Here is a 17,270-nt window from a genome sequence, read left to right as displayed (position 1 = left end):
AAGGGAAGATCTCTAAAAATTTATCCCTATAATCTTTTTCCTTTAACACCTCATTATTTAATTTCCAATATCCCTTCCCGTATTCCATCCCTTCTATCTCCAAATCCACCTCTACCGCCTGATGATCCGTGAGTAGAACCGGAATCGTTTTTCCCCCTTTAATTTTACACTTTTTATCTATCAGAATATAGTCCAACCTACTCTGTACCCCCCTTGTATTCCTCCATGTATACCCTACTTTTTTCCCCAGAAGTCTGCCCATAACATCCGTTAACCCGTATTGTCTTATAAATGTCTTTAATGGGAGAGAAAATTTTTCTTTTTCTAAAGATACATTAAAATCCCCTCCCACTATAATATTTTTCCTTGTAATAAAACAAGTGTCCATCGACAAAAGGAGTTCTCTTCTTTGTTTTGGATCCACATGTGCATACACATTTATTATCCGGCTTTGGACCCCGTTTTTTTCTACATCTACCACCATCACTCTTCCCTGTATCACCGTATAACTTTCTTTTATTTTTATACTTTTATTTCCACACAACACTCCCACCCCTGTCCCATATACTCCTCCTATACTCCATGCCGATTCACCCCCCCTCCACTGCTCCGAAAAAATAACAACATCCTTCTCGTCCTTCAAATGTACCTCCTGTAATAAACATACATCAAAATTATAAAACAACAGAAATTCATATACCATTTGTCTTTTTCTGGCATTTTTTAACCCCCTTACATTTAACGTAATTATTCGGAACCTCACCATTTTGTAGTAAAAAAAGGGGTATCTATACACCTAAGCAGAGGGCACTTAATAATTTTATAACGAAGAAACAAAAGAAAAAACAGATACCATCTCCTAGTTGTCTTTTTGATCTTCATATCCCCTGAAAAAAAGGAAAACTTTACAAAATTAGAGCCGAAAAAGAAAAAAAAAGAAAAACCTCTGTCGTCCATTTTCCCCTCCCTTATTAGTCCATGTTGACTTGCGCCAGCAAATTTTTTATAAATGAATCTTCCGATTTTTCTTCACTTTCTACTTCTTCTTCTTCAACGTCTCCATCACTCGTTAAATCACTCATTGGTGTGTGCATACATTCGGTCTGCGTCCCTCTCAACACATACGCTCCCATCTCCCCTCCCTCTTCCATCCGCTCTCCTTTACCTTCTTTCAAATTAGTCTCTCCTGGAGGGACTCCCGAGCTCACTTTCCTACGCCTTTTGGCCGACTTTCTTCGTGGCTTAGCTGCCACTTCCCATATTTGTCCTTCTTCGCACTGCTTCTCCCCATTTTTCTCCCCCATCTTATCGCCTTCTTCTTTTCCTTGTTCGGCCCCATCCTCTCCCCCCCCCCCTTCTTCCTCATTAGTCTGATTCCTTTCTGCTGGTGGCGCCTCTTGTGCGCTTTCCCCAATATTTGTTCCTATATCCGTTTCTTCATACCGCTCTACCTCGGTCCCTGCTTTAGCTGCTTCCGAATATGATCTGGGCCTAGTGCAATCTCTTGCCATATGTGTATCTGAGCCACATAAGTGACACCTTCTAGGCTCTTTGCAGTCTCTTATGATATGGCCATTTTTCCCGCAGCTCCTACACCTCACCTGCTCACAATTGTCTGCATTATGTCCCGTACTGCCGCATTTTCTGCATGCTTGTGGCTGTCCTGCATACACCAAAAAACCTCTGTCTGCTCCGATGGAAAACACTGCAGGCGGGTGGCAGTATCCATCTTCCGTTGTCATATCCATTTTAAGTTTTACCCGAAACTGTCTTTTTCCAGTCCATAGGCCTAGCCCGTCCTTTATTTTTCGTACCCCTGGGAGCACTGTAACGTACCGCCCCAGGAAGTACTTAATGGTCTCTTCTGTAACCCAGGGATTATACATGTGCACCGTTAAAATCCTATAATCGTTCCTGTATAACGGGGTTACCATATATTTTTTTAGTTCTTCATTTTCTTCTGTACCACATCTCTTTCTCACCTCCTCCGCGTACTCTCCCGTGCAAAAAGTCACGTCATAGTGCTTACTTGCCGTGCTTTGCTGGAGGCAGTAGATTTCCTCTGGTTGTACCTTCAATGCATCATAAAGAATCCTTCGTCCGAAATTAATTCTATCATGGAAATCCTTTTCTTTATCCATTAGTTCGAATCTCAAGGTATTCCTCTCCGAAAAATTGGCCGACGTCGCCGCCATCCTACATTGCTTCTCGCCTTGTAACTGATAAGAACAGATACTACACTTGATCTTAGCCAAAAGGCCGAGAAGCGATGGCGTCCCGCAGGTTCCTGGCTGAGCCGCCTTCTCGGGACACTTCTCGCTTGTGACGGTGCGCTCTTTCACTTGGCTCACAGGGAGGGAGCCGCTTCAAATCTCCGCCCACCTACAGTACTTCAGAGGCCTGCGGAGCTTCCTGGAACTGTGCGTGTAGCTGAGATATAATATACTGAGTGTGAACATTCTCAAAACTGTATTGTATATAGTTTATTTATTTTTTATTGTGTAAATTTAATTTATGTAAAACTAAGGTTCCACGTGTCACTGTTGAAGTGGGGCATTAATCAGTGTGACGCCACTTGTAAACATGTTGCGTGTGTGGGGTTTCCCAGCCAGAGCTGCATGGACTCCACACTGGTGAGGCACACTTTCTGTAGCTCCTCTCCCTGTACTAAATTATACATTTAAATTTGGTGTATTTTTCTTTGCTAACTATTAGTTCTCATGGCTAAAAGCTCCCAAAGTGTTTTTGATTGCTTTGAACGAGAAAAATAGTAATTGGAACTGCGTTTTATCTGTTACACCATCCGTTTATGTGGTCCTTACTTGTGCTAAACAGGGATGAGGAGAGGCCTGCTGTTGCTGTGTGACACTGATTTTGCTGCTGCACTTTGTCTTCTAGGTATGTGTAAATGTATAGGTTATGTTTTATGTGTATAATGAGTTCATCACCTGAGGCTGCACACTGCATAGTATTTTCAGCCATGTTGAGAAAAGTTAAAGTTGTTTGAATATGTATTGTGTAATTGATCCATCTTAGTGGGGATTTAAATATTACAAGTTATTATTAGTGGCTTCATATTTGTCTCTGTTTTACCCCACTATAACCTTTGACTTTAAAGTGGCTGTTGGGAGAATCGTTGTTTTGATAGATTGTATTTTCTTTTATATATTGTAAGCAGAGCTGCATGGACTCCACACTGGGATGAGGAGAGGCCTGCTGTTGCTGTGTGACACTGATTTTGCTGCTGCACTTTGTCTTTTAGAAATAAATCCAGTCTGTCGTCACAACGCAGTCAACCATTTGAAATCTGCTACACGCGCTTTCTTCTATTTCTTCTTTTGAACAACGAGGAGAGGGGCCAGCCAGACGGCAGACCCTGCCAAAAATAGGTGCAACTCCTTAGCCTCACTCTCCACGGAAGTCTTTAGTAAAAGGCGAAAGACTTGTACGTTTTGAAGAGAAGCCAGAGTGTGTGTTTCTTTGGCCTCGCAGGAAGCCGCAGTGACTCCTCGTCCCGGCTTCCGGCGTCACGGTAGGCCCTGTTTGCTTGGCTGAAGGGGCAGATCTCAGGCCCCGCCTGCTCTGCTCCAGAGTTCCACTTTGACAGGAAAGGGGTGACTGGAGAGGAGCACATATGTTACTGTAATACATCACATCCAATTTCAAAGGGATGTATTGGACATCCCTCCCACCTTTTGATATTGTCTGATACATAGTTGTTCTTTTACATATTCATACCCCCACCCCCCCCATATTAATTTAAAAATTCCCCGTGTTAGCACCTTCCTATGAGTCTGTGGCATTGGAAAGACATATGCCAAATGGAGTAGGGCAGGTAAGATGTCAGCTTTTACGGCCAAAACTTTGCCAGTTATAGTGAGCTTTCTTTTTGACCACATCCCCAATTTCTTTAAGATCTTCGCTATCTTCAAATCCCAGTTGTAATTTGCTGGATTTCCAAAATCAATGCCCAGGACCTGCATGGACCCTTCACACAAAGAAAGCCCGCAAAGCGTCTGTCTCCTACCTGCCCATCGTCCCAAAAATGTATATTTTGATTTCTCCTCATTGACCTTTGACCCCGCAGCGCTCTCAAAGGTCTGTATTGTTCGTATCATCTCCCTCACACTTCCATCATCTTCCAAGTAAAGAACTGTGTCGTCAGCGTACTGGGAGATCTTCAACACCTCCCCCCTGGCAAGGGCACTCCTCTAATTTTCTCGTTTCCTCTTATTGCACATGCTAAAGGTTCTACATATATAACATAGAGTAGGGCGGACAGGGGGCAACCCTGCCGTAGCCCTCTCGTTTGTTGTACTTCCTCTGTTAAGTGTCCATTTATCTTTATCTTGCAGATTATGTCAGTATACATCATACTTATCCAATTCAAAAATTTACCTCCTATATCAAAATTTCTCATCACCCTCCATAAGAAATCATGATTGACCCTATCAAAAGCTTTTTCCTGATCAAGTGTTACGCATATTGTTGTCAAGTTCCTCTCTTCGATGTATGTAAGCACATCTCTATGTAATTGTAAGTTCCAACCAATCTGCCTGCCCTTTACCCCGCATGTCTGGTCTGCATTAATAATAGCAGGCAAGACTCGGGCCAGGCGTCTTGCTAGAGTTCGACTCAAAATTTTGTAGTCCACGCAGACCATTGAAAGAGGCCTATAATTTGAAAGCACAGCAGGTGAGCCTTTCTTATGTAGAAAACTTATCACACCCGTCCTCATACTCTTTGGCATTCTACCCGTTTCACACATTTCTTCAAATACCTCCAACAAGTGGTCTCCGATGAGATCCCAAAAGGTGATGTAAAACTCCTTTGTGAGTCCATCTATCCCAGGTACCTTGTTATTCTTCATTGTCTTTATCGCCTCGTATAGTTCGTGGTTTGTTATGCTCCTTTCCAAAAGCTTCCTTGCGTCCTCTGGTAACCTCTCTTTCAGAAAACCTAAAACCATTTCTTGAGCCCCTCTATCTACTTCTTCCACACCAAACAATGAACTGTAGTACTCCTCTACCATCTTCAAAATATTATCCCGTCCAGTAACCGATTTCCCTTCCCTTTTTCCTCTTTCTTTTTCATTTGAGCAAAAAAATAGGCCGAGCACTTCTCCTGTTGCATATACTCCTCCTGCATAAATTTAAACATTCTTGTTTTTGCCCTCTCCTGAAACAAAACCTCCTGTTCCTTTAATAATATATTCAGTTCCTCGCTATCTTCCCAGTTTTTTTCCTTATTTCTCTGAGCTTCTATCCCTGCACTTTCGCCGCTTGCGGCTGCTTTCTGGCTCTTGGTTTGGCCGACCTTACTTTGTTTGGCTTTCTTGCTTTTGCACAAAGTCAGCAAAGGGGGCACCGTTCCCGGAGGCGCTGCAATACCGGGTCGATGCGTGGAGCGAACGGAGCGAGCCCCTTATTCGGCTCCCTGTTCTAAAAATGCATTTAATACGTTGCCCCCAAATCGGGGGCGTATCAGATATTAAACTGATAAGAACAGATACTACACTTGATCTTAGCCAAAAGGCCGAGAAGCGATGGCCTCCCGCAGGTTCCTGGCTGAGCCGCCTTCTCGGGACACTTCTCGCTTGTGACGGTGCGCTCTTTCACTTGGCTCACAGGGAGGGAGCCGCTTCAAATCTCCGCCCACCTACAGTACTTCAGAGGCCTGCGGAGCTTCCTGGAACTGTGCGTGTAGCTGAGATATAATATACTGAGTGTGAACATTCTCAAAACTGTATTGTATATAGTTTATTTATTTTTTATTGTGTAAATTTAATTTATGTAAAACTAAGGTTCCACGTGTCACTGTTGAAGTGGGGCATTAATCAGTGTGACGCCACTTGTAAACATGTTGCGTGTGTGGGGTTTCCCAGCCAGAGCTGCATGGACTCCACACTGGTGAGGCACACTTTCTGTAGCTCCTCTCCCTGTACTAAATTATACATTTAAATTTGGTGTATTTTTCTTTGCTAACTATTAGTTCTCATGGCTAAAAGCTCCCAAAGTGTTTTTGATTGCTTTGAACGAGAAAAATAGTAATTGGAACTGCGTTTTATCTGTTACACCATCCGTTTATGTGGTCCTTACTTGTGCTAAACAGGGATGAGGAGAGGCCTGCTGTTGCTGTGTGACACTGATTTTGCTGCTGCACTTTGTCTTCTAGGTATGTGTAAATGTATAGGTTATGTTTTATGTGTATAATGAGTTCATCACCTGAGGCTGCACACTGCATAGTATTTTCAGCCATGTTGAGAAAAGTTAAAGTTGTTTGAATATGTATTGTGTAATTGATCCATCTTAGTGGGGATTTAAATATTACAAGTTATTATTAGTGGCTTCATATTTGTCTCTGTTTTACCCCACTATAACATTTGACTTTAAAGTGGCTGTTGGGAGAATCGTTGTTTTGATAGATTGTATTTTCTTTTATATATTGTAAGCAGAGCTGCATGGACTCCACACTGGGATGAGGAGAGGCCTGCTGTTGCTGTGTGACACTGATTTTGCTGCTGCACTTTGTCTTTTAGAAATAAATCCAGTTTCCAGCCAGTCTGTCGTCACAACGCAGTCAACCATTTGAAATCTGCTACACGCGCTTTCTTCTATTTCTTCTTTTGAACAACGAGGAGAGGGGCCAGCCAGACGGCAGACCCTGCCAAAAATAGGTGCAACTCCTTAGCCTCACTCTCCACGGAAGTCTTTAGTAAAAGGCGAAAGACTTGTACGTTTTGAAGAGAAGCCAGAGTGTGTGTTTCTTTGGCCTCGCAGGAAGCCGCAGTGACTCCTCGTCCCGGCTTCCGGCGTCACGGTAGGCCCTGTTTGCTTGGCTGAAGGGGCAGATCTCAGGCCCCGCCTGCTCTGCTCCAGAGTTCCACTTTGACAGGAAAGGGGTGACTGGAGAGGAGCACATATGTTACTGTAATACATCACATCCAATTTCAAAGGGATGTATTGGACATCCCTCCCACCTTTTGATATTGTCTGATACATAGTTGTTCTTTTACATATTCATACCCCCCCCCCATATTAATTTAAAAATTCCCCGTGTTAGCACCTTCCTATGAGTCTGTGGCATTGGAAAGACATATGCCAAATGGAGTAGGGCAGGTAAGATGTCAGCTTTTACGGCCAAAACTTTGCCAGTTATAGTGAGCTTTCTTTTTGACCACATCCCCAATTTCTTTAAGATCTTCGCTATCTTCAAATCCCAGTTGTAATTTGCTGGATTTCCAAAATCAATGCCCAGGACCTGCATGGACCCTTCACACAAAGAAAGCCCGCAAAGCGTCTGTCTCCTACCTGCCCATCGTCCCAAAAATGTATATTTTGATTTCTCCTCATTGACCTTTGACCCCGCAGCGCTCTCAAAGGTCTGTATTGTTCGTATCATCTCCCTCACACTTCCATCATCTTCCAAGTAAAGAACTGTGTCGTCAGCGTACTGGGAGATCTTCAACACCTCCCCCCTGGCAAGGGCACTCCTCTAATTTTCTCGTTTCCTCTTATTGCACATGCTAAAGGTTCTACATATATAACATAGAGTAGGGCGGACAGGGGGCAACCCTGCCGTAGCCCTCTCGTTTGTTGTACTTCCTCTGTTAAGTGTCCATTTATCTTTATCTTGCAGATTATGTCAGTATACATCATACTTATCCAATTCAAAAATTTACCTCCTATATCAAAATTTCTCATCACCCTCCATAAGAAATCATGATTGACCCTATCAAAAGCTTTTTCCTGATCAAGTGTTACGCATATTGTTGTCAAGTTCCTCTCTTCGATGTATGTAAGCACATCTCTATGTAATTGTAAGTTCCAACCAATCTGCCTGCCCTTTACCCCGCATGTCTGGTCTGCATTAATAATAGCAGGCAAGACTCGGGCCAGGCGTCTTGCTAGAGTTCGACTCAAAATTTTGTAGTCCACGCAGACCATTGAAAGAGGCCTATAATTTGAAAGCACAGCAGGTGAGCCTTTCTTATGTAGAAAACTTATCACACCCGTCCTCATACTCTTTGGCATTCTACCCGTTTCACACATTTCTTCAAATACCTCCAACAAGTGGTCTCCGATGAGATCCCAAAAGGTGATGTAAAACTCCTTTGTGAGTCCATCTATCCCAGGTACCTTGTTATTCTTCATTGTCTTTATCGCCTCGTATAGTTCGTGGTTTGTTATGCTCCTTTCCAAAAGCTTCCTTGCGTCCTCTGGTAACCTCTCTTTCAGAAAACCTAAAACCATTTCTTGAGCCCCTCTATCTACTTCTTCCACACCAAACAATGAACTGTAGTACTCCTCTACCATCTTCAAAATATTATCCCGTCCAGTAACCGATTTCCCTTCCCTTTTTCCTCTTTCTTTTTCATTTGAGCAAAAAAATAGGCCGAGCACTTCTCCTGTTGCATATACTCCTCCTGCATAAATTTAAACATTCTTGTTTTTGCCCTCTCCTGAAACAAAACCTCCTGTTCCTTTAATAATATATTCAGTTCCTCGCTATCTTCCCAGTTTTTTTCCTTATTTCTCTGAGCTTCTATCCCTGCACTTTCGCCGCTTGCGGCTGCTTTCTGGCTCTTGGTTTGGCCGACCTTACTTTGTTTGGCTTTCTTGCTTTTGCACAAAGTCAGCAAAGGGGGCACCGTTCCCGGAGGCGCTGCAATACCGGGTCGATGCGTGGAGCGAACGGAGCGAGCCCCTTATTCGGCTCCCTGTTCTAAAAATGCATTTAATACGTTGCCCCCAAATCGGGGGCGTATCAGATATTAAACTGATAAGAACAGATACTACACTTGATCTTAGCCAAAAGGCCGAGAAGCGATGGCCTCCCGCAGGTTCCTGGCTGAGCCGCCTTCTCGGGACACTTCTCGCTTGTGACGGTGCGCTCTTTCACTTGGCTCACAGGGAGGGAGCCGCTTCAAATCTCCGCCCACCTACAGTACTTCAGAGGCCTGCGGAGCTTCCTGGAACTGTGCGTGTAGCTGAGATATAATATACTGAGTGTGAACATTCTCAAAACTGTATTGTATATAGTTTATTTATTTTTTATTGTGTAAATTTAATTTATGTAAAACTAAGGTTCCACGTGTCACTGTTGAAGTGGGGCATTAATCAGTGTGACGCCACTTGTAAACATGTTGCGTGTGTGGGGTTTCCCAGCCAGAGCTGCATGGACTCCACACTGGTGAGGCACACTTTCTGTAGCTCCTCTCCCTGTACTAAATTATACATTTAAATTTGGTGTATTTTTCTTTGCTAACTATTAGTTCTCATGGCTAAAAGCTCCCAAAGTGTTTTTGATTGCTTTGAACGAGAAAAATAGTAATTGGAACTGCGTTTTATCTGTTACACCATCCGTTTATGTGGTCCTTACTTGTGCTAAACAGGGATGAGGAGAGGCCTGCTGTTGCTGTGTGACACTGATTTTGCTGCTGCACTTTGTCTTCTAGGTATGTGTAAATGTATAGGTTATGTTTTATGTGTATAATGAGTTCATCACCTGAGGCTGCACACTGCATAGTATTTTCAGCCATGTTGAGAAAAGTTAAAGTTGTTTGAATATGTATTGTGTAATTGATCCATCTTAGTGGGGATTTAAATATTACAAGTTATTATTAGTGGCTTCATATTTGTCTCTGTTTTACCCCACTATAACATTTGACTTTAAAGTGGCTGTTGGGAGAATCGTTGTTTTGATAGATTGTATTTTCTTTTATATATTGTAAGCAGAGCTGCATGGACTCCACACTGGGATGAGGAGAGGCCTGCTGTTGCTGTGTGACACTGATTTTGCTGCTGCACTTTGTCTTTTAGAAATAAATCCAGTTTCCAGCCAGTCTGTCGTCACAACGCAGTCAACCATTTGAAATCTGCTACACGCGCTTTCTTCTATTTCTTCTTTTGAACAACGAGGAGAGGGGCCAGCCAGACGGCAGACCCTGCCAAAAATAGGTGCAACTCCTTAGCCTCACTCTCCACGGAAGTCTTTAGTAAAAGGCAAAAGACTTGTACGTTTTGAAGAGAAGCCAGAGTGTGTGTTTCTTTGGCCTCGCAGGAAGCCGCAGTGACTCCTCGTCCCGGCTTCCGGCGTCACGGTAGGCCCTGTTTGCTTGGCTGAAGGGGCAGATCTCAGGCCCCGCCTGCTCTGCTCCAGAGTTCCACTTTGACAGGAAAGGGGTGACTGGAGAGGAGCACATATGTTACTGTAATACATCACATCCAATTTCAAAGGGATGTATTGGACATCCCTCCCACCTTTTGATATTGTCTGATACATAGTTGTTCTTTTACATATTCATACCCCCCCCCCCCATATTAATTTAAAAATTCCCCGTGTTAGCACCTTCCTATGAGTCTGTGGCATTGGAAAGACATATGCCAAATGGAGTAGGGCAGGTAAGATGTCAGCTTTTACGGCCAAAACTTTGCCAGTTATAGTGAGCTTTCTTTTTGACCACATCCCCAATTTCTTTAAGATCTTCGCTATCTTCAAATCCCAGTTGTAATTTGCTGGATTTCCAAAATCAATGCCCAGGACCTGCATGGACCCTTCACACAAAGAAAGCCCGCAAAGCGTCTGTCTCCTACCTGCCCATCGTCCCAAAAATGTATATTTTGATTTCTCCTCATTGACCTTTGACCCCGCAGCGCTCTCAAAGGTCTGTATTGTTCGTATCATCTCCCTCACACTTCCATCATCTTCCAAGTAAAGAACTGTGTCGTCAGCGTACTGGGAGATCTTCAACACCTCCCCCCTGGCAAGGGCACTCCTCTAATTTTCTCGTTTCCTCTTATTGCACATGCTAAAGGTTCTACATATATAACATAGAGTAGGGCGGACAGGGGGCAACCCTGCCGTAGCCCTCTCGTTTGTTGTACTTCCTCTGTTAAGTGTCCATTTATCTTTATCTTGCAGATTATGTCAGTATACATCATACTTATCCAATTCAAAAATTTACCTCCTATATCAAAATTTCTCATCACCCTCCATAAGAAATCATGATTGACCCTATCAAAAGCTTTTTCCTGATCAAGTGTTACGCATATTGTTGTCAAGTTCCTCTCTTCGATGTATGTAAGCACATCTCTATGTAATTGTAAGTTCCAACCAATCTGCCTGCCCTTTACCCCGCATGTCTGGTCTGCATTAATAATAGCAGGCAAGACTCGGGCCAGGCGTCTTGCTAGAGTTCGACTCAAAATTTTGTAGTCCACGCAGACCATTGAAAGAGGCCTATAATTTGAAAGCACAGCAGGTGAGCCTTTCTTATGTAGAAAACTTATCACACCCGTCCTCATACTCTTTGGCATTCTACCCGTTTCACACATTTCTTCAAATACCTCCAACAAGTGGTCTCCGATGAGATCCCAAAAGGTGATGTAAAACTCCTTTGTGAGTCCATCTATCCCAGGTACCTTGTTATTCTTCATTGTCTTTATCGCCTCGTATAGTTCGTGGTTTGTTATGCTCCTTTCCAAAAGCTTCCTTGCGTCCTCTGGTAACCTCTCTTTCAGAAAACCTAAAACCATTTCTTGAGCCCCTCTATCTACTTCTTCCACACCAAACAATGAACTGTAGTACTCCTCTACCATCTTCAAAATATTATCCCGTCCAGTAACCGATTTCCCTTCCCTTTTTCCTCTTTCTTTTTCATTTGAGCAAAAAAATAGGCCGAGCACTTCTCCTGTTGCATATACTCCTCCTGCATAAATTTAAACATTCTTGTTTTTGCCCTCTCCTGAAACAAAACCTCCTGTTCCTTTAATAATATATTCAGTTCCTCGCTATCTTCCCAGTTTTTTTCCTTATTTCTCTGAGCTTCTATCCCTGCACTTTCGCCGCTTGCGGCTGCTTTCTGGCTCTTGGTTTGGCCGACCTTACTTTGTTTGGCTTTCTTGCTTTTGCACAAAGTCAGCAAAGGGGGCACCGTTCCCGGAGGCGCTGCAATACCGGGTCGATGCGTGGAGCGAACGGAGCGAGCCCCTTATTCGGCTCCCTGTTCTAAAAATGCATTTAATACGTTGCCCCCAAATCGGGGGCGTATCAGATATTAAACTGATAAGAACAGATACTACACTTGATCTTAGCCAAAAGGCCGAGAAGCGATGGCCTCCCGCAGGTTCCTGGCTGAGCCGCCTTCTCGGGACACTTCTCGCTTGTGACGGTGCGCTCTTTCACTTGGCTCACAGGGAGGGAGCCGCTTCAAATCTCCGCCCACCTACAGTACTTCAGAGGCCTGCGGAGCTTCCTGGAACTGTGCGTGTAGCTGAGATATAATATACTGAGTGTGAACATTCTCAAAACTGTATTGTATATAGTTTATTTATTTTTTATTGTGTAAATTTAATTTATGTAAAACTAAGGTTCCACGTGTCACTGTTGAAGTGGGGCATTAATCAGTGTGACGCCACTTGTAAACATGTTGCGTGTGTGGGGTTTCCCAGCCAGAGCTGCATGGACTCCACACTGGTGAGGCACACTTTCTGTAGCTCCTCTCCCTGTACTAAATTATACATTTAAATTTGGTGTATTTTTCTTTGCTAACTATTAGTTCTCATGGCTAAAAGCTCCCAAAGTGTTTTTGATTGCTTTGAACGAGAAAAATAGTAATTGGAACTGCGTTTTATCTGTTACACCATCCGTTTATGTGGTCCTTACTTGTGCTAAACAGGGATGAGGAGAGGCCTGCTGTTGCTGTGTGACACTGATTTTGCTGCTGCACTTTGTCTTCTAGGTATGTGTAAATGTATAGGTTATGTTTTATGTGTATAATGAGTTCATCACCTGAGGCTGCACACTGCATAGTATTTTCAGCCATGTTGAGAAAAGTTAAAGTTGTTTGAATATGTATTGTGTAATTGATCCATCTTAGTGGGGATTTAAATATTACAAGTTATTATTAGTGGCTTCATATTTGTCTCTGTTTTACCCCACTATAACATTTGACTTTAAAGTGGCTGTTGGGAGAATCGTTGTTTTGATAGATTGTATTTTCTTTTATATATTGTAAGCAGAGCTGCATGGACTCCACACTGGGATGAGGAGAGGCCTGCTGTTGCTGTGTGACACTGATTTTGCTGCTGCACTTTGTCTTTTAGAAATAAATCCAGTTTCCAGCCAGTCTGTCGTCACAACGCAGTCAACCATTTGAAATCTGCTACACGCGCTTTCTTCTATTTCTTCTTTTGAACAACGAGGAGAGGGGCCAGCCAGACGGCAGACCCTGCCAAAAATAGGTGCAACTCCTTAGCCTCACTCTCCACGGAAGTCTTTAGTAAAAGGCGAAAGACTTGTACGTTTTGAAGAGAAGCCAGAGTGTGTGTTTCTTTGGCCTCGCAGGAAGCCGCAGTGACTCCTCGTCCCGGCTTCCGGCGTCACGGTAGGCCCTGTTTGCTTGGCTGAAGGGGCAGATCTCAGGCCCCGCCTGCTCTGCTCCAGAGTTCCACTTTGACAGGAAAGGGGTGACTGGAGAGGAGCACATATGTTACTGTAATACATCACATCCAATTTCAAAGGGATGTATTGGACATCCCTCCCACCTTTTGATATTGTCTGATACATAGTTGTTCTTTTACATATTCATACCCCCCCCCCCATATTAATTTAAAAATTCCCCGTGTTAGCACCTTCCTATGAGTCTGTGGCATTGGAAAGACATATGCCAAATGGAGTAGGGCAGGTAAGATGTCAGCTTTTACGGCCAAAACTTTGCCAGTTATAGTGAGCTTTCTTTTTGACCACATCCCCAATTTCTTTAAGATCTTCGCTATCTTCAAATCCCAGTTGTAATTTGCTGGATTTCCAAAATCAATGCCCAGGACCTGCATGGACCCTTCACACAAAGAAAGCCCGCAAAGCGTCTGTCTCCTACCTGCCCATCGTCCCAAAAATGTATATTTTGATTTCTCCTCATTGACCTTTGACCCCGCAGCGCTCTCAAAGGTCTGTATTGTTCGTATCATCTCCCTCACACTTCCATCATCTTCCAAGTAAAGAACTGTGTCGTCAGCGTACTGGGAGATCTTCAACACCTCCCCCCTGGCAAGGGCACTCCTCTAATTTTCTCGTTTCCTCTTATTGCACATGCTAAAGGTTCTACATATATAACATAGAGTAGGGCGGACAGGGGGCAACCCTGCCGTAGCCCTCTCGTTTGTTGTACTTCCTCTGTTAAGTGTCCATTTATCTTTATCTTGCAGATTATGTCAGTATACATCATACTTATCCAATTCAAAAATTTACCTCCTATATCAAAATTTCTCATCACCCTCCATAAGAAATCATGATTGACCCTATCAAAAGCTTTTTCCTGATCAAGTGTTACGCATATTGTTGTCAAGTTCCTCTCTTCGATGTATGTAAGCACATCTCTATGTAATTGTAAGTTCCAACCAATCTGCCTGCCCTTTACCCCGCATGTCTGGTCTGCATTAATAATAGCAGGCAAGACTCGGGCCAGGCGTCTTGCTAGAGTTCGACTCAAAATTTTGTAGTCCACGCAGACCATTGAAAGAGGCCTATAATTTGAAAGCACAGCAGGTGAGCCTTTCTTATGTAGAAAACTTATCACACCCGTCCTCATACTCTTTGGCATTCTACCCGTTTCACACATTTCTTCAAATACCTCCAACAAGTGGTCTCCGATGAGATCCCAAAAGGTGATGTAAAACTCCTTTGTGAGTCCATCTATCCCAGGTACCTTGTTATTCTTCATTGTCTTTATCGCCTCGTATAGTTCGTGGTTTGTTATGCTCCTTTCCAAAAGCTTCCTTGCGTCCTCTGGTAACCTCTCTTTCAGAAAACCTAAAACCATTTCTTGAGCCCCTCTATCTACTTCTTCCACACCAAACAATGAACTGTAGTACTCCTCTACCATCTTCAAAATATTATCCCGTCCAGTAACCGATTTCCCTTCCCTTTTTCCTCTTTCTTTTTCATTTGAGCAAAAAAATAGGCCGAGCACTTCTCCTGTTGCATATACTCCTCCTGCATAAATTTAAACATTCTTGTTTTTGCCCTCTCCTGAAACAAAACCTCCTGTTCCTTTAATAATATATTCAGTTCCTCGCTATCTTCCCAGTTTTTTTCCTTATTTCTCTGAGCTTCTATCCCTGCACTTTCGCCGCTTGCGGCTGCTTTCTGGCTCTTGGTTTGGCCGACCTTACTTTGTTTGGCTTTCTTGCTTTTGCACAAAGTCAGCAAAGGGGGCACCGTTCCCGGAGGCGCTGCAATACCGGGTCGATGCGTGGAGCGAACGGAGCGAGCCCCTTATTCGGCTCCCTGTTCTAAAAATGCATTTAATACGTTGCCCCCAAATCGGGGGCGTATCAGATATTAAACTGATAAGAACAGATACTACACTTGATCTTAGCCAAAAGGCCGAGAAGCGATGGCCTCCCGCAGGTTCCTGGCTGAGCCGCCTTCTCGGGACACTTCTCGCTTGTGACGGTGCGCTCTTTCACTTGGCTCACAGGGAGGGAGCCGCTTCAAATCTCCGCCCACCTACAGTACTTCAGAGGCCTGCGGAGCTTCCTGGAACTGTGCGTGTAGCTGAGATATAATATACTGAGTGTGAACATTCTCAAAACTGTATTGTATATAGTTTATTTATTTTTTATTGTGTAAATTTAATTTATGTAAAACTAAGGTTCCACGTGTCACTGTTGAAGTGGGGCATTAATCAGTGTGACGCCACTTGTAAACATGTTGCGTGTGTGGGGTTTCCCAGCCAGAGCTGCATGGACTCCACACTGGTGAGGCACACTTTCTGTAGCTCCTCTCCCTGTACTAAATTATACATTTAAATTTGGTGTATTTTTCTTTGCTAACTATTAGTTCTCATGGCTAAAAGCTCCCAAAGTGTTTTTGATTGCTTTGAACGAGAAAAATAGTAATTGGAACTGCGTTTTATCTGTTACACCATCCGTTTATGTGGTCCTTACTTGTGCTAAACAGGGATGAGGAGAGGCCTGCTGTTGCTGTGTGACACTGATTTTGCTGCTGCACTTTGTCTTCTAGGTATGTGTAAATGTATAGGTTATGTTTTATGTGTATAATGAGTTCATCACCTGAGGCTGCACACTGCATAGTATTTTCAGCCATGTTGAGAAAAGTTAAAGTTGTTTGAATATGTATTGTGTAATTGATCCATCTTAGTGGGGATTTAAATATTACAAGTTATTATTAGTGGCTTCATATTTGTCTCTGTTTTACCCCACTATAACATTTGACTTTAAAGTGGCTGTTGGGAGAATCGTTGTTTTGATAGATTGTATTTTCTTTTATATATTGTAAGCAGAGCTGCATGGACTCCACACTGGGATGAGGAGAGGCCTGCTGTTGCTGTGTGACACTGATTTTGCTGCTGCACTTTGTCTTTTAGAAATAAATCCAGTTTCCAGCCAGTCTGTCGTCACAACGCAGTCAACCATTTGAAATCTGCTACACGCGCTTTCTTCTATTTCTTCTTTTGAACAACGAGGAGAGGGGCCAGCCAGACGGCAGACCCTGCCAAAAATAGGTGCAACTCCTTAGCCTCACTCTCCACGGAAGTCTTTAGTAAAAGGCGAAAGACTTGTACGTTTTGAAGAGAAGCCAGAGTGTGTGTTTCTTTGGCCTCGCAGGAAGCCGCAGTGACTCCTCGTCCCGGCTTCCGGCGTCACGGTAGGCCCTGTTTGCTTGGCTGAAGGGGCAGATCTCAGGCCCCGCCTGCTCTGCTCCAGAGTTCCACTTTGACAGGAAAGGGGTGACTGGAGAGGAGCACATATGTTACTGTAATACATCACATCCAATTTCAAAGGGATGTATTGGACATCCCTCCCACCTTTTGATATTGTCTGATACATAGTTGTTCTTTTACATATTCATACCCCCCCCCCCATATTAATTTAAAAATTCCCCGTGTTAGCACCTTCCTATGAGTCTGTGGCATTGGAAAGACATATGCCAAATGGAGTAGGGCAGGTAAGATGTCAGCTTTTACGGCCAAAACTTTGCCAGTTATAGTGAGCTTTCTTTTTGACCACATCCCCAATTTCTTTAAGATCTTCGCTATCTTCAAATCCCAGTTGTAATTTGCTGGATTTCCAAAATCAATGCCCAGGACCTGCATGGACCCTTCACACAAAGAAAGCCCGCAAAGCGTCTGTCTCCTACCTGCCCATCGTCCCAAAAATGTATATTTTGATTTCTCCTCATTGACCTTTGACCCCGCAGCGCTCTCAAAGGTCTGTATTGTTCGTATCATCTCCCTCACACTTCCA

General features: G+C 43.5%; 10 non-coding genes across 10 annotated transcripts; all 10 read right to left on the bottom strand.

Annotated features, from left to right (window-relative positions):
* Positions 1-2,086: 2,086 nt before the first annotated feature.
* Positions 2,087-2,271, bottom strand: LOC146559292 (U2 spliceosomal RNA). The gene has a single exon (XR_014888382.1). It is a non-coding gene; the product is annotated as a U2 spliceosomal RNA (small nuclear RNA).
* Positions 2,272-3,359: 1,088 nt separating this feature from the next.
* Positions 3,360-3,472, bottom strand: LOC146559291 (U5 spliceosomal RNA). The gene has a single exon (XR_014888414.1). It is a non-coding gene; the product is annotated as a U5 spliceosomal RNA (small nuclear RNA).
* Positions 3,473-5,356: 1,884 nt separating this feature from the next.
* On the bottom strand, positions 5,357-5,547 carry LOC146559290 (U2 spliceosomal RNA). Its single transcript, XR_014888435.1, has one exon. It is a non-coding gene; the product is annotated as a U2 spliceosomal RNA (small nuclear RNA).
* Positions 5,548-6,646: 1,099 nt separating this feature from the next.
* On the bottom strand, positions 6,647-6,759 carry LOC146559289 (U5 spliceosomal RNA). The gene has a single exon (XR_014888413.1). It is a non-coding gene; the product is annotated as a U5 spliceosomal RNA (small nuclear RNA).
* Positions 6,760-8,639: 1,880 nt separating this feature from the next.
* Positions 8,640-8,830, bottom strand: LOC146559288 (U2 spliceosomal RNA). The gene has a single exon (XR_014888434.1). It is a non-coding gene; the product is annotated as a U2 spliceosomal RNA (small nuclear RNA).
* A 1,099-nt stretch (positions 8,831-9,929) lies between these two features.
* Positions 9,930-10,042, bottom strand: LOC146559287 (U5 spliceosomal RNA). Its single transcript, XR_014888425.1, has one exon. It is a non-coding gene; the product is annotated as a U5 spliceosomal RNA (small nuclear RNA).
* Positions 10,043-11,924: 1,882 nt separating this feature from the next.
* On the bottom strand, positions 11,925-12,115 carry LOC146559286 (U2 spliceosomal RNA). Its single transcript, XR_014888432.1, has one exon. It is a non-coding gene; the product is annotated as a U2 spliceosomal RNA (small nuclear RNA).
* Positions 12,116-13,214: 1,099 nt separating this feature from the next.
* Positions 13,215-13,327, bottom strand: LOC146559285 (U5 spliceosomal RNA). The gene has a single exon (XR_014888412.1). It is a non-coding gene; the product is annotated as a U5 spliceosomal RNA (small nuclear RNA).
* A 1,881-nt stretch (positions 13,328-15,208) lies between these two features.
* On the bottom strand, positions 15,209-15,399 carry LOC146559284 (U2 spliceosomal RNA). The gene has a single exon (XR_014888431.1). It is a non-coding gene; the product is annotated as a U2 spliceosomal RNA (small nuclear RNA).
* A 1,099-nt stretch (positions 15,400-16,498) lies between these two features.
* Positions 16,499-16,611, bottom strand: LOC146559283 (U5 spliceosomal RNA). The gene has a single exon (XR_014888410.1). It is a non-coding gene; the product is annotated as a U5 spliceosomal RNA (small nuclear RNA).
* Between the last annotated feature and the right edge of the window lie 659 nt (positions 16,612-17,270).

Source organism: Mchenga conophoros, linkage group LG14 (assembly GCF_057382185.1).
Source record: "Mchenga conophoros isolate Kocher_MC1m ecotype Shallow Benthic linkage group LG14, M_conophoros_male_GT1.1, whole genome shotgun sequence".
Classification (NCBI taxonomy): Eukaryota; Metazoa; Chordata; class Actinopteri; order Cichliformes; family Cichlidae; genus Mchenga; species Mchenga conophoros.
The sequence above is the reverse complement of the archived record's forward strand: the minus strand, read 5'-3'. Positions and strand labels throughout refer to the sequence as shown.